Source organism: Dipodomys spectabilis, unplaced genomic scaffold, assembly GCF_019054845.1.
Source record: "Dipodomys spectabilis isolate Male_0828 unplaced genomic scaffold, ASM1905484v1 ptg000497l, whole genome shotgun sequence".
Taxonomy (NCBI): domain Eukaryota; kingdom Metazoa; phylum Chordata; class Mammalia; order Rodentia; family Heteromyidae; genus Dipodomys; species Dipodomys spectabilis.
The window spans coordinates 56,360-70,914 of NW_024871174.1; the positions used below are offsets into that span (position 1 = coordinate 56,360).

At 38.3% G+C, this 14,555-nt stretch overlaps 1 pseudogene; it reads left to right on the top strand.

Annotated features, from left to right (window-relative positions):
- LOC122098968 overlaps positions 1-14,555 on the top strand; it is a 50,455-nt pseudogene that overhangs the window by 1,995 nt on the left and 33,905 nt on the right.

The following is a 14,555-nucleotide window of genomic DNA, read 5'->3' on the forward strand; positions in this document are numbered from 1 at the left end:
CTCACAGACTTGACTAACATGAAGTGCCAATGAAAGCATTTGAGATTCATTTTCAATGGGGAAGCAGCAGCCTCTGAATCATTTTTACTGATAGACAATTGAAACAGAAAAGGTTGACTTTTTAAAATATGCTTTTTATTGTAAAAATTCTGTACAGAGGGGTTACAGTTACATGAGCAAGGTAATAAGTATATTTCCTATCAAGCATTGTTGCCTCCTCCTTTGTTTTTCCCCTACCATCCCTCCCCTCCCACCTCCACAACTACAATTCCCCACACCCCCCATAAATGATAAAGTTCATTTTTCAACATAGTGTCTTGTACATCTCATTGTTACAATGGGTCAACCTGTATGCCTATTTAAGCATTTTCCCTTTCCCCTCCCCAAATTATAGAAGTATATATACAAGATGCAGAGCATCGACAAGAAAAACAGTGAATACATGGGTTATACCATGGAGGAGGAACAGACAAAGAAAAAAAATCACATGCTACAGAAAGGCTTGGAAAAATTTATACTAAGGGAAGTAAACCAGCCCCAAAGAAACATAGGATCCACTGTTTCCCTTATTTGCAATGACTAGTATATATCTGGGACAAGCGAAAAAGGTCAAAAGCTATGTTCATACAACCAGATAAGATGATGCTAAGCAAAATAAACCCCAAGATAGGGACACAAGTATTTCTTTTTACTTTCTTGATATTGTTTCTAAACGTATTTGTAAGAGGTTAACATTTTAATGAACAGTGATATTCTGCAACTTTATCAATCAACTCCATTTCTTTCGCATGTGCCCAAATTGGAGGGCTTTTTCAAGAAGATAAAAACAGAAAGAATAGGAAAATTATCGGTAGACTTCTATCTGGAGAATGGACTCATTTTATAATCAAGGAACAAAAGAATATTTCAGTGAGGAGGATATTCTTCAAAAAAATCAGGGAAAGTATGAATAAAAGAAAAATGTAACAGAAGACATGTATTCTTTGCATTCTAATCCTAGGTTTATTTAATAGAGTATCTTTATTGTACCCAGCAAAGCATAAACACAACCTTACCTAAAATGCTACAAAGTTACAAAACACAAAATTTATAATAGTATATGTACACTGCTATGTATATAGTATATATATATAGCATATATATAGTATATATATATATATAGCATATACTATATATATACTATATACTAGTATATACTATATCTATACTATATAGATATAGTATATACATAGTAGTGTAAATACAATAAAGGCAAAAGATAAATGGAGAGAGGCAGAGTGAGCGAGCAAGAGAGAGAGAGAGAGAGAGGGCAATATACATATTGCCAAGGCAAACCTGCAATACCATGAATGGCAGGCAAAATGGGGTGGGGGCAAGCTTTGATAGGGGCAGCTTTGGCTCAACTTCTCTCCAATTTCAGAGTAAACACAAGGATAAAGGACCTGGTTAACAGACCCATTCATAGCAACAAACACGGTTTGGGATTCTCTCAGGGGAGAAGGAGGTCAGGCAGGGACAAGGGCCAGGCATAACAGGAAGAGCAGCTTTGTCTCTTTTCCCCGAAAGCCTCTGCCTTGAACCACCAGCAAGGTTACCCCTAGGTTGCCAGTCTATCCCCAGTAATCAGTGGCAAGTTGGGAATCACCAAACACTTTATGAATGGAGAAGGAATGAACTTTCTAGCCAGAAAATTACAGGCCACCTTTTTCAACAGACCCTCAAATCCACAAAAATTTGGGAGCCAGAACTGGGCTGCAGATGAACTGTCTCATCTGCTGTCTTCCCCAATAAGGGATCTTTTCTTACAGCCCCTCCTGGGCTAGTGAAGTGACACATCTGAGCTGAGTTATAGGGGGAGCATCAGGTCCCTTCTTATCAGGTGGAGATGGAGCTGAAGCTGGGGCTGTAGCCCAGGGAATAGGGGCCTTGTTTGGGGAATACTGGGATTCAAGAGCATGATCTCCTGCATGTTGTATTTGTAGGGGTGCATGCTCTGTTCTGGTGCCATAGCAAAGAAGGACTGGGGAGCTGGGGCACTGCTGGAAGCAGACATGCAGCTGCTGGGCTACACTGGAGCTTCATGAGAAATAGCTGGAGTAGCTGCAGAAGACAGAGCTGAAGGCTGCGCCAGACCAAGACCCAGGGTCATGACTCCCGCTAGAATCACTCCTTCACTCAGCCCTGCTGAGGTACTTCCTGCTTGGCTAGTTGGTGGACATTTAATCTGTAGAGGGATCCTCTGACTTCTTTTCAGAGCAGCCTTGCCTGTATTAGAAGAAGGAGTCATCTCCCTGCCATCCCCACCTCCTCCCACTCTCCTCAGCCTATGAGGCTGAGACAGTGCTCAATGGAACAGAATTTTGACCCCATTACAAAGCAGTCCCTCAGAGCACTATTACACAGTAGGAGCATAGATCTGCTGGAAGTGGACAAGCTCCTCATCCCGGAAGAGAACTGGTATTCAAAGAAAATAAGAAGAAATTTGAAGTCACAATTGCCATCAGTCACGAATTTCCCCTAGGTAGTGAATTATTGAATGTTCCAGAAGTGATAGCTCCCTTCAAGCCCTTTATCGAGCTTAGAGAATGTGTTCAAATGAAGATTTCTCCAGGCTTTCCTGTAAACTTAGATAGACCTGTGCTTCCCAGGATCACAGCCACTGTGACTTTCAACAGTTTTGAGATGATGTAGTTGATGGCTCTATCTTTACCATATCAGATAACTACAAAGACCCCCAACCATTGTCCTGACCTTTAACATAAAAAATATGCTATTCACCATGAACAAGGAACGCAGAGACTCCTAGAATTAAATTCAAAAAGAAGGGACAAATGCTTTCAATAAAGGGATTCACATATTGAAGTGACACATCAGTAATAGAATTGGAAGAAATGGGCCTCTAATATGAATTTCATCAAGTATTCTGATGAGCCATTTTCAGTCTTTTAAAAAAGAATTCTTTATGTGTAATTGTTTGATCTGCAGCTACCAGTGACGTGATTTGTTTTTGAAGATTTTTATTGTACTTGTTGAAATATACATGCATATGTGTGTATGTGTGTATGTGTGTGTATGTATGTAATCTACATATCCATGTATCTTAAATACTCCCAGACCATTAATGTAAGTCAAATGTCTTAAGATATATGAAACCCTTTAAAACTCATCATCTCACATTCATTGGGCACAAATATTGCTTCACTTCGTTTTCATAAAATATAAACTTTGAAACATTGTGTATAGTTTAGTAATTTGAATGTTTGTTCAATATAATGAACTAGACGGAATGAGATTTCCTGTAGATAAATAAACCAAATGGTAATCATTAATAATAGTATTTATCTGTCGCTATACATTTCAGAATGCTTGTTCACAATCCAGGGAATGAGGTACATTTTTTAGCCCCTAAGAGCACTCAATTGGGGTGCTATTTGTGTTTACCTGAATTATTTCTTCAATGGTAAATATTATTAATCTTCCTTTCAGAGAACCACTATTTTTTTTTGCTTTCTACATTAAATGTTCCTGTTCATGATAAGGTACATTGAGAATGCAGAAAATCCTCCAAGTCTCAGTTCTTCAAATAATTTCCAAGTTTTAAATTTGCTTGTTCAAAGGTGCATATAAGTTTGATTAGTATGTTATTCAAGGAATATGGGTTCATTGGTATCAATTATATTTTAAAACACATATATTAGATAGCATGTAATATAGGTTTTCAATTTTTAAACAAATCTAATTTGCTAAAATTATATTTTACAAGTTATAAAGTTCAGAAGTGCATACAAGATTAAGGGTTCCCATTTTATTCTAGTCCTGTTTGTTTTTGCCAGTCCAAGGGCTTGACCTTAGATCATGGGCACTGCTCCTGAGCTTCTTTTGCTCAAGGCTAGTGCTCTACCACTTGAGCCACAGCACCATTTCTGGCTTTTTTGTGGTACTCAGGAATCAAATTCAAGGCTTCATGTATACTAAGCAAGCACACTATCACTAAGCCATATTCCCAACCCAAGGTTCTATTTTCTTAAGTCACAGGTCAAAATCATGTACTCACTTTTACACATACAAATGTTCATATTTATTAGAAGTTGGTTTGAAGCTCCAAGAATGAGATAAATTGGGAGTATTATATGTAAGAGTTATACAATGTTGTGTCATATTATGGAGATTAGCTCAATGATTTCTTTTGTAGTAATGAGTGTGTCAAGAATTATTTTCTTAGTGATTAGTAGTTAACATTGGTCTGGTCAGAACATGCTAGAAAATCTTTCCAAAGATAGGTGGAGGTATATAATGGATACTTCCATTATTTAGTTTCTAGCTGTGCACGGGTGTCTCATGCCTGTGAACCTAGGTACTCAGGAGTTGAAATCTGTGGATTGCAGTTCAAGGCCAACACAGGCAGATTCTTATGTCTAGTTAATCCCAGAAAAAGCCAGAAGTGGCACTTTGGCTCAAGTGGTAGAGTGCTAGCCTTAAGCAAAATGTAGGTCAGGGACAGTGCCCTGGTGAGAATTAGAGATGCAGGACTATAAAAATAAAATAAAATAAAATAGTTTCTTTGAATCTTTAGCTGGATTACTACAATAGAAGACCCGTGGTTAGAGAAAGCTGGGCTCAATATCTACCTTGAAGTTGATGGTGAGAGAAACATCCTCTTTCTATGCCTCATAGCCTATCAACTGTTGCCACCTCAGGCCATGCACAAGGGTAACAAGACTCAAGACTGTTGATAAGGCTCATGTCTCTCACTTTCCAATACCCAGATAACACTCAAATGTAGTATATATGTATAAGTTTACATCTGCACACACACGCACACACAAACATAGATATCCCACTCATCCATCACAGAGCACGATAGACTACAGTTTGTCACAACATGGAAAGACTGGGAAAACATTACATTAAGGGAAGTAATCTAGACCCAGAGAACACTGGCTGCATATTTTCCCTTATTTGTGGCAGCTAGAATGCTCCAATAAATCCAGAAACAAATATACTGGATTGTGTGCTAAAGGTTACAGATGAATTACCTGAAGCATAGTGGACTCTATGAAGATAAGATAGTGTGATTTTTATTTTCTCTAAAGAATTTTTTAATGGTCTGCCAAGAAAACAAAAACAAAAACTCCAAATTTTGTCAGGCAATCCATTCACTTGTTAATAACTTAGTAAAGAAGGATGCTCTCACTGGAGTGGACCAGACTGAACACAATCAAACACATTTTAGTGACTAAAAATTCAAAGCCTACTGACATCACAAATAAATGAATTTTGTTTAAAGTTTTAGTCTATTTCTATTTCCTAACTTTCCAAAAACCAAGAATTATTGTCTTACAAGGGAATATGAAAAGGAAAACATCCATTTGTGGAAATGCACATGAGGTTAGTTGTTTTTTTCTTAGAACTTTGTCTCAAAGAAAGCGAAGAACTAAACTTAAATGCTGAGGAAAATAAATGTTATTACTTCATCATACTATTAAAAGAATATAAACTCTGAGCAAGGTAAACATGACAAACAAAAATATGGCAAATAACAGAAGTTTCAGTGAAGTAAATTTCTTCATTCACATTTCCATCTTAAACCCTCCACCTCTGTGTTCCTCTAGTACACAGCTGAGAATCTGGCAGGCCTCTTAAGGGGCAGAGCAAATGGACAGTCTCCACAGAAGCCAGATGAGCACAGTGAGTTAACAGGTACCCAAGGTAGGTGTTTCAGTATGGGAAGCTGTTGGAATTATGATCCTTTCCTTATATCCAAAGAGACACATGTTTGTACCAAGGTCAAGAAACATAGATGGAGGCTGGGAAGTTGGCTCATTGGTAGAGTGCCTGCCTCTCATTCATGAGGCCCTGGGTTCGATTCCTCAGCACCACATAAGCAGAAAAAAAGCGGGAAGTGGCACTGTGGCTCAAGTGATAGAGCGCTAGCCTTGAGCTGAAGAACTGAGGGACAGCGCCCAGGCCCAGAGTTCAGACCCCATGACCAGACCCCCCGTCCCCTCCAAAAAAAAATGAAATGTAGATGCAAGACTATCAAAGTCAAAGGTGGAAAATCAATAATTATCATGAAAGTTAAATGTGTCAAAGAGGAATGTGGTAGTGCATGACAGTGATACTACAACTTAGGAAACTGAGGCAGGAGATTCTTCCCTTTCAGTGCAGATAGGCAATAAAGCCAGGTCTTGCCTTAGGAAGCTCAGGTTTCCTATCATCACTTGCCAAAACTAACTACTTGCACAAGAAGCACCATCTGTGATTTCCATGACACACTCTCCATCTTCACATTCATCGACTTTACTAGCTTCTTCTCTGTCACTGCCCATTTCCCAATCAACTGTAATTCATCTCTTTTGTCCCCCTCCTTTGCACACAAAGTATTCCTGCCTATTCCAGTGCCATTCCCATTCTTTCTTGGTATTTTAGACAGTGTCATTTCTTCATTTGAGAGATCATTTTCACTGGAACTCCATGCTATACTTGTGAGCTCAATGTACTAGATGTGGTTGTTTCTTTGGTGGTGGAGCTAATTCAATATCCTGTTCGGTAATAGCTGCCTTTAGGCAACTAATGGCAAGACTTTAGAGGTGTTCTGAAATCCTCTCCAGATGTGAGCCATACTTTAGAGAGGGAGGCAGCCGCTGTGCCCACTGTCCTAAGATTTACATTTCTGACCTGCGGTGGACTCTTCTGGAAAGGAGGGATTTTCTATGTCCCATATCCTTTACCTCTTGGTTCTTCTTACCAGAGACATGGCACCAGTCTGTGATAGCATAATTCTTTGGAAATAGTAAGACAAAACCCAATAAAGGAAGCAGAAGGAAATATATGTGGTTCTGTGGGAAAATAAAAAATTCATAGTGATGCAAAACTTATGGGGATAAAGCTTCCATTATCAGAGGCCATGAAGGTCAATCCATCATAGTAGTTCTTCATGTTTCTGTGTAACATTTATCTTTATGTCATTCTAATGGACATGTGGTCCTATTGACTACCAGGAGTCACTGGAAGTCCAGGGGACATTTGGTGCATGGGTGGAGGGGTGATCCTAGAGGCCCTTATTGGCACTGACAGGCGAGGAATGAGGGCAAGTGGCCAAAAAGAAGGCAGCAGTAGTTGCAGGAGAAGCTTCAGTAGTGGCTACAGTTGCAGAATGAAATCCGAGGGGCTGTAGAATGGTCACTGCAATCTTTGGAACTCATGCTTTCATGGAGAGCTCCATGAGAATGCACAGAGCAGGGAAAAGTGGGGCCTACTGAGGCCAACCTCCAGACAGCTGTGGCCCTGCAAACTGAGGATTGACAGCTGAGGGTGGTAAGTGCAGAGCCCAGTTGATTCTTTTCCCCATCTGAGCTGCCTTCCTACCATCACCCACACACCTCACTTCCTCTATAGCAAGATTACAGGTAAGAGGCACCCCACTCAGTTTAGACGAGATTTTGCAGTGGGCCCTTATTTACCTCTCCCTCTTCAAGAGGCTATCGCTGGAGCAGTCCTTGGAAAGTCACATGCAAAACCAATAGGCACACAAAGGACGCAAGTGCTGCTAGAGAGAAGCAAGAGAGTCTGAGACCATTGGAATGTGGTGATGGAGGTGTGGTTCTGTTGGTAGACAGATAGCCAATGAACCAAAGTGGCAGGTCCTGAGTTCGAGTCCCCGTCTAGCAAGAAGAAAGAGAAAGAAAGATACCTTTATGGCATTTTTACATTTGACATTCCTTCTGTATTCTCACTAAATACATTTCTATATACCAGTGTGTAATAAATTTATTCTTTTTTGTTTGGATTAGGCTACATTTTTACATTACTGGATTTAGTAACCCAGGACCTCATCAGTCCTATTCCCACCCATTTTTCTGTTGTTTCTTTCTTTGTTCGTTTTTGTTTTTGTCTATTCTGAGAGCTTAAAGTCCAGACCAGAGTTCTGTCCATGGTCTCTTTTGGCCACATCTTTACTTTTTGCATTTGTGGCTTTATTGTAGTCTTAGAACCTCATGCACTTTCCTGCCAGGAGTGACTTCCAAAGGTGGTCCTCAGATCTCACCCTACAGACTTGCCTGAATTATAGCCATGAGCCAGCAGCATTTGAATTCTACTAACATTTATGTTGGTGATCTTCATATTATTTCCCCAAAACTTGGCTGCTCCTGCTGCCTTGTAAGCAATGTCCTTCTGTTCTCACCTTAAAAACAGGGGTCTTAGGTTCCAGCCACCAGCCTGCTGCTTAAGATATGTTTCATCTTCTTTTCCTTTTTCCTTGTTTGTTGTTGATTTATTAGAAATTAAACTTATTCTTTGCTTAGTTTTAAAGTACCTTAATTGATCTTTATTATTATATGATATGATGCTATAAATTATATGTAATTTTAATATGTTGATGAATTCCCATAGATTCACAGGCATCAAAAACCAGATACAAAGTATTTCCTTCACCCTTAAAAAAGAAGCCAGCCTCTGTTTCCTTAGAAGTTGTGCAGAGACTCTTTCTGGACAATATCCTATACTTGTATCCAATATCATGCGACAGAACAGACAAGAGCAATGTCTTGTTATTCTGTTATTCTCAGAGAATAAAATGCTATTCAAAAAGCTTTGAAAATTTGTTTCCTCATGTTATTTATAATGTGTGGGAGCTTAATGACAGACATTACTATTTCCTGTAGACAATTATATGCTATAGCTTGTTTTATTTTTGTTGTGGGGGGGGTCCTTGTACTAGCGTTTCAAATCAGGACCTGGTAATGTCCCTTATGTTTATTGCTCAGGGCTAGGACTCTTCCACTTGTGCTACCTCTCTTGTTTCTGGCTGTTTAGTGGTTAACTGGAAATAAGACTGGGTAGGTGATAGAGGAGGATATGACTATGATACATTGTATCCATGTGTGGATATATAGTAATTAATATTTTTTATAATTTATATAATTAATATTTGCTAATAAAAAGAAAGATAATTGGAGGTCTAATTACTCAAAGGAATCCTCTTGCATTTGACTTCCTAGAAAAAAATTATCATTTTCCTTGCTTTGCCTTTATTTTTGTTGCTAGCATTGGGGGATTGAACAAAGGGCTTCGGTGCTGACCCTTATCTCTTTGCTTTATGGACAGTGCTCTACCACTTCAGCCACAGCTCTAGTCCCAGACTTCTGCTAGTTAATTTGAAGAAAGGAGTCTCTCAGATTTTTCTGCTTAGTCTTGCTCTGAACCCCAATACTCAGATCACAGCATCCTGAGTGGCTAGGTTTACAGGTGAGAACTCCTACTTGGAAGCCCTGGTGTAACATTTCATTTTTATTTTTGAGAATGTGAAGGTTTCTGACATACTAGTTTGTTATTCAAAAACTTGTTTTGTGCAAGATATTATGGTGCATGCTTGTAATCACAACATGCAGAAAATGAAGCCAGGAAGATTTAGTTTGAAGCCAGCCTAAGGGAAAGTGTGAGAGACACTTTTTTCCAAAAATAAAATAAAAAACAAATAATTTTGCAATTAGGCAAATTTTCTCCATTTAAGGATCGCAACTTTTAAGTTTCATTTCATGCCTACAATACTAGATACTCAGGAAGTTGAGATCTGTTGATCCCTCAATATTCAAAGCCATCTGGGGCAGAAAAGCCAACCAGATTCTTTCTCCAAATAACAACTAAAAGCCTCAAGTTGTAGAATGCCAGAGTTGTGGGGATAGACAATGAGAGCTTGAAGCCAAGTGGCTAAGCACTACTAATGAAACACAGAAAAATTAAATAAATGAGAGAAATTCACAAGAATTCTCTCCAGCTCCTCAGAGAAAAACAGAATGAAATTTGTAAAAACAAGAGACGTCTCTGGAGAAGAAATAAGAATGGCCAATAGACAGTTGAAGAAATGTTCAACATTGCTGGTCATAAAAGAAATGCAAATCAACAGAATAAGCTTTCTGATGGTGTCTTCTAAATGTTGAATAAATCTATCACATTTCTTGGATTTGTCTTGAAAAGTTGTCTGTTCTTTCTCTATAATATCTAGGCTGTCTTCAATCCCAGGGTTCTATCTTCTGCATGCTCTAACCTATTGTCAAGACTTTCTACTTTGTTTACTTTTTTATTTCTTATCCTTCTAATTAGTCGGCTTTGGTGGCTTCAAATTCTTTCTTGGAGTTTTGTTTTAGATCTTGTACAAACTTCTTTACTTCCTTAATTTGGCTTTCAGAGTTCATTCTCAAATCCCTTACTTGATTAACTATGATTTCATTGGACTCCCTTTCCTTCTGTTGAGTTTCATTCAGCATTTCCTTTGTGGCCTCCCTAGATTCCTTTTCCTGTCTGTTTATGGATTCTATGAATGTCTCAATTGATCTTTGTCTATTCCCATCCCACTCATGCAATTCCTGCATTAATGTTTTATTAGCTTCCTCATGCTCATGAAATTCCTGTATTAATCTTTGTTTATTCTCAGTGTGCTCTGGCAATTCCTGTCAGAAATGACACCATCCCTTTGTTAGGAAATGGAAAGACATGGAAAAAATTATAGTAAGTGTAGTGAGACAAAGAAACATAGGTCCCATGGTTTTCTTAATTTGTAATAACTAGTATAAGTCTAGGGCAAGTAGAAAAGTTCAAAAACTATGTACATATGACAATAAAAGATGTTGTTAAAAGAAATGAAGAAAAAGACAGGGACACAAGTGGTTTATTTTTTCTTGCTATGGTTTTAACGTATTTATAATGTACTATGTGATTTTTTGTTTCTTTGATGACTTCCTCCCCCACTGTATAACCCGTGTTTTCACTGTGTTTTATTTCAGTGCCCTGCGTCTTGTATATACATTTTTCTAATTTGAGGAAGGGAAGGGAAAAAACAAAATGTTTAAATAGGGATACCAATTGACCCATTGTAAAAATGAGATGATGATAACGAACTTTACAACTTTAGCAATGGGGAGGAGGGGAGTAGTATGGGAAGTGAGGAAGGAAGGGATGGTAGGACAAAAACAAAGGAGGCAACAATGCTCAATAGGAAATGTGCTCATTACCTTAATCATGTAACTGTTACTCCCTGTACAATATTTTTACCATAGAAAACGTATTTTTAAAAAAAGAAACGCAAATCAAAACCAAAACCACCTTTAGATTCCACCTCACGTCAGTTAGAATGACCATTATCCAGAGAATAATAATAATAACAGATGCTGACAGAGTTGTGGCTAGATGGGAACACTACTATACTGTTGGTGGGAATGTAAGCTGGTTCAACCATTCTGGAAGACTGTATGGAGGTTCCTCAAAAGACTAAATATAGAACTCCCTTAAGATGCAACAATCCCACTCCTCAGTATTTATCCCAATGATCTCAAACTAGGCCACACTAAAGCTACCAGCACAACTATGTTCGTAGCAGAATTGTTTACCAAAGCTAAGATATGGAACCAACTCACATGCCCCTCAATAGATGAATGAGAGCTGGAAAGGTGGCTCAGTGGTAGGGCGTTTGCCTTGCATGCATGAGGCCCTGGGTGTGATTCCTCAGCACCACATAAGCGAAAAGAAAAAAGCTTCAAGTGGCGCTGTGGCTCAAGTGGTAGAGTGCTAGCCTTGAGCTGAAGAGCTGAGGGACAGCACCCAGGCCCAGAGTTCAGGCCCCACGACCGGACCCCCTCCCCCCAAAAAAACAGATGAATGATAGAGAAAATATGGTCTATTTACACAATGGAATTTTATGCTTCTATCAGAAAGAATGGCATTGTCCCTTTTGTAAGGAAATGGAAAGACTTAGAAAAACATCCTATTAAGTGAAGTAAGTCAGGCCCAAAGAAACATAGGCTCTGTGATTTCTCTCATTTGCAATGATTAGTGTTAGCCTAAGTTAGTCCTAGCAGAGGATCATAATAGCTCAAGAAATATGAACATATGACCACATAAAATGATGCTAAATTAAATGAATGCCAACACATTGAAACAGTAGTTCTTTGTTTTATTTGTCAACCTTGATGTAGCCAATGTACTATAGCTAGTTCTTTCTTCTTTTATTATTTCCTTTTTTCTTTTTCATTGGCTATATCCCTGGCAATTTCTGTCTTTGAATCTGGTACTCTCCATCTTGTATATGTATTTGTCTGATTTGGGGAACAGAAGGGAAATAACAAAATGCTGAAAGAAGTACAAAAGATGTCATATTACAACAATGATACTCACAAGACACTATATTGGAAATGAACTTAATAAGTTTGTGTCGGCGGGCAAGGATGGGGGCTGGAGTGGGAGGAGGGAAGGCATAGAGGGAGAAAATCAATGAATTGTGTAACAATGTTCAATGAGAAATGTATCTTACTCATGCATATTAACCCCTCTGTACAGCATCTTTACAATAAAACAGAATTTTAAAACATATAAAAATTAAAAAATATATGAAAACTGTAGCTAAATACCTAGTGTATGTTTAAAACAAGCAGGAATGTTCAAAAGCTATGTACATATGACCGTATAAGATGACAGTAAGTGAAATGAACCCCCAGACAAGAACACGCATTTTTTCGTTGCTTGCTACAGTTTTTTTTAATGTATTTATAATGTATTATGTGATTTTTTTTTCCTTTGGTATGTTCCTCCCCCACGCTATAATACATGTTTGCACTGGGTTTGATTCTCGTGCCCTGCATCTTATATATACATTTTTCTATTTGGGGGAGGGGAAAGGAAAAAAACAAAATGTTTGAATAGGGATATGAGGTTGACCCATTGTAACAATGAGATGTACAAGACACTATGTTGAAAAGGAACTTTACAACTTGTGGTGGGAAAGGAGAGAGTATTTGGGGAGGTGGAGAGGGAAAGGATGGTAGGGGAAAAACAAAGGACGAGGTAACAGTGCCTGATAGTATATGTACACATTACCTCACTCATGTAACTGAAACCCCTCTCTACAGATTTTTTTCAAATAAAAATGTATTTTTAAAAACTCAAGCTTGGGCTTCACTTCACCTAATATCAACTTATCTGACCGTTTCTGCTTGTGTCAGACATATACTAGTTATTGCAAATAAGGGAAACCCTGGGACCTATGTTTCTTTGGGCCTGGCTTACTTCACTTAATATCATTTTTTCCAAGATGATTTCTTTGTTGCTTTGTATGTCCCTCCCCCATGGTACAACCCCTGTTTTCACTGTGTTTGATGTTGGTATAATTTTTGGAGGGGAAAGAAAAATCACATAGTTTAAATAGGGATACAGGTGGACCCATTGCAACAATGAGATGTAAAAGACATTATGTTGAAAAATGAACTTTACAATTTTGGCCGGAGGGGGGGGGGGTCGCGCTGGTGATGGGAAGGGATGGAAAGGGGAAACAAAGGAGGAAGAAACATTGCTTGATAAGAAATGTACTCATGCCGGGAGCCAGTAGCACAAGTCTGTAATCCTAGTTACTCAGGAGGCTGAGAACTGAGGAAGTCCGTGAGACTCTTATCCCCAAAAAGCCACCAGGAAACCGGGAGTGGTGCTGTGGCTCAAGCAGTAGAGAGCTTGCCTTGAGCTGAAGAGCTGAGGGATAGGGTCAAAGCCCAGAGTTCAAGCCCCACGATTGAAAAAAAAAAAAGAAAAAAAAAAGAAATGTACTGATTACCATGCCCATGTAATTGTAACCCATCTGTATGGTATTTTCACAATAAAACAACAACAACAAAAAACAACAACAACAGCAACAAAAAAATACCAAGCTGAGTTCATGTGAAAGAGTTCTTTAGGACTTTCAAGAAGCTAGTACCAAATGCATATAACCACAATTGAGTGATAAAGAGAAATGTAACTATTTATTTGTATATATTTTTATTGTAAAAATACTGTACAGAGGGATTACAGTTACTTCAGTAATGTAATGAGCACATTTCCCATCAAGTGCTATTACCTCCTCCTTTGTTTTTCTCTTGCCACCTTCCTTCCTCACTTCCCAACTCCTCTCCCACCACCCCTGAAGATATAAAGTTCGTTTTCAACATAGTGTTGAGTACATTTAATTGTTACAGTGGGTCAACCTATATCCTTTGTTCATAATTTTGTTATTTTCCTTCCCCTCCCCAAATGTGAAAAAAATGTATATACAAGATGCCCACATAAAAATGCAGGACTTGGAGTCCTAATATCTGATGAAATAGATTTTAAATTAAAATTATCTAGGAGAGTTAAAGAAGGTCAATACATACTAATAAAATGATCTCTCCTTCAGGAAGATATTACAATTCTAAATATTCACCACACAATGGAGCACCCAAATTTACCCAAGTATCTTTTTTATATGAATAAATAAAAATTTCTTTTTGTTTCTGTTAACTTAGAACTCATCTTTTTTTATCTGTGTTGTTCCCAAGTCAGACTAATCTCTTGTCCTTAGATTTCTTTGGTATAGTTTGGGTGGGTAATCTGAGATATAAGCAGTATTCTTTGTTCAATTTGGAGATCTAGCACACTGGCACTACTCCCTGAATAAGAAGTTGAACTGAATTGCCCCGGAAAGTTTCTGTGGCTTCTCTTAGCTCATTGAGGAAGTTAGGAATTTGAGAAAGTGACTGTTAAATAAATGTCTC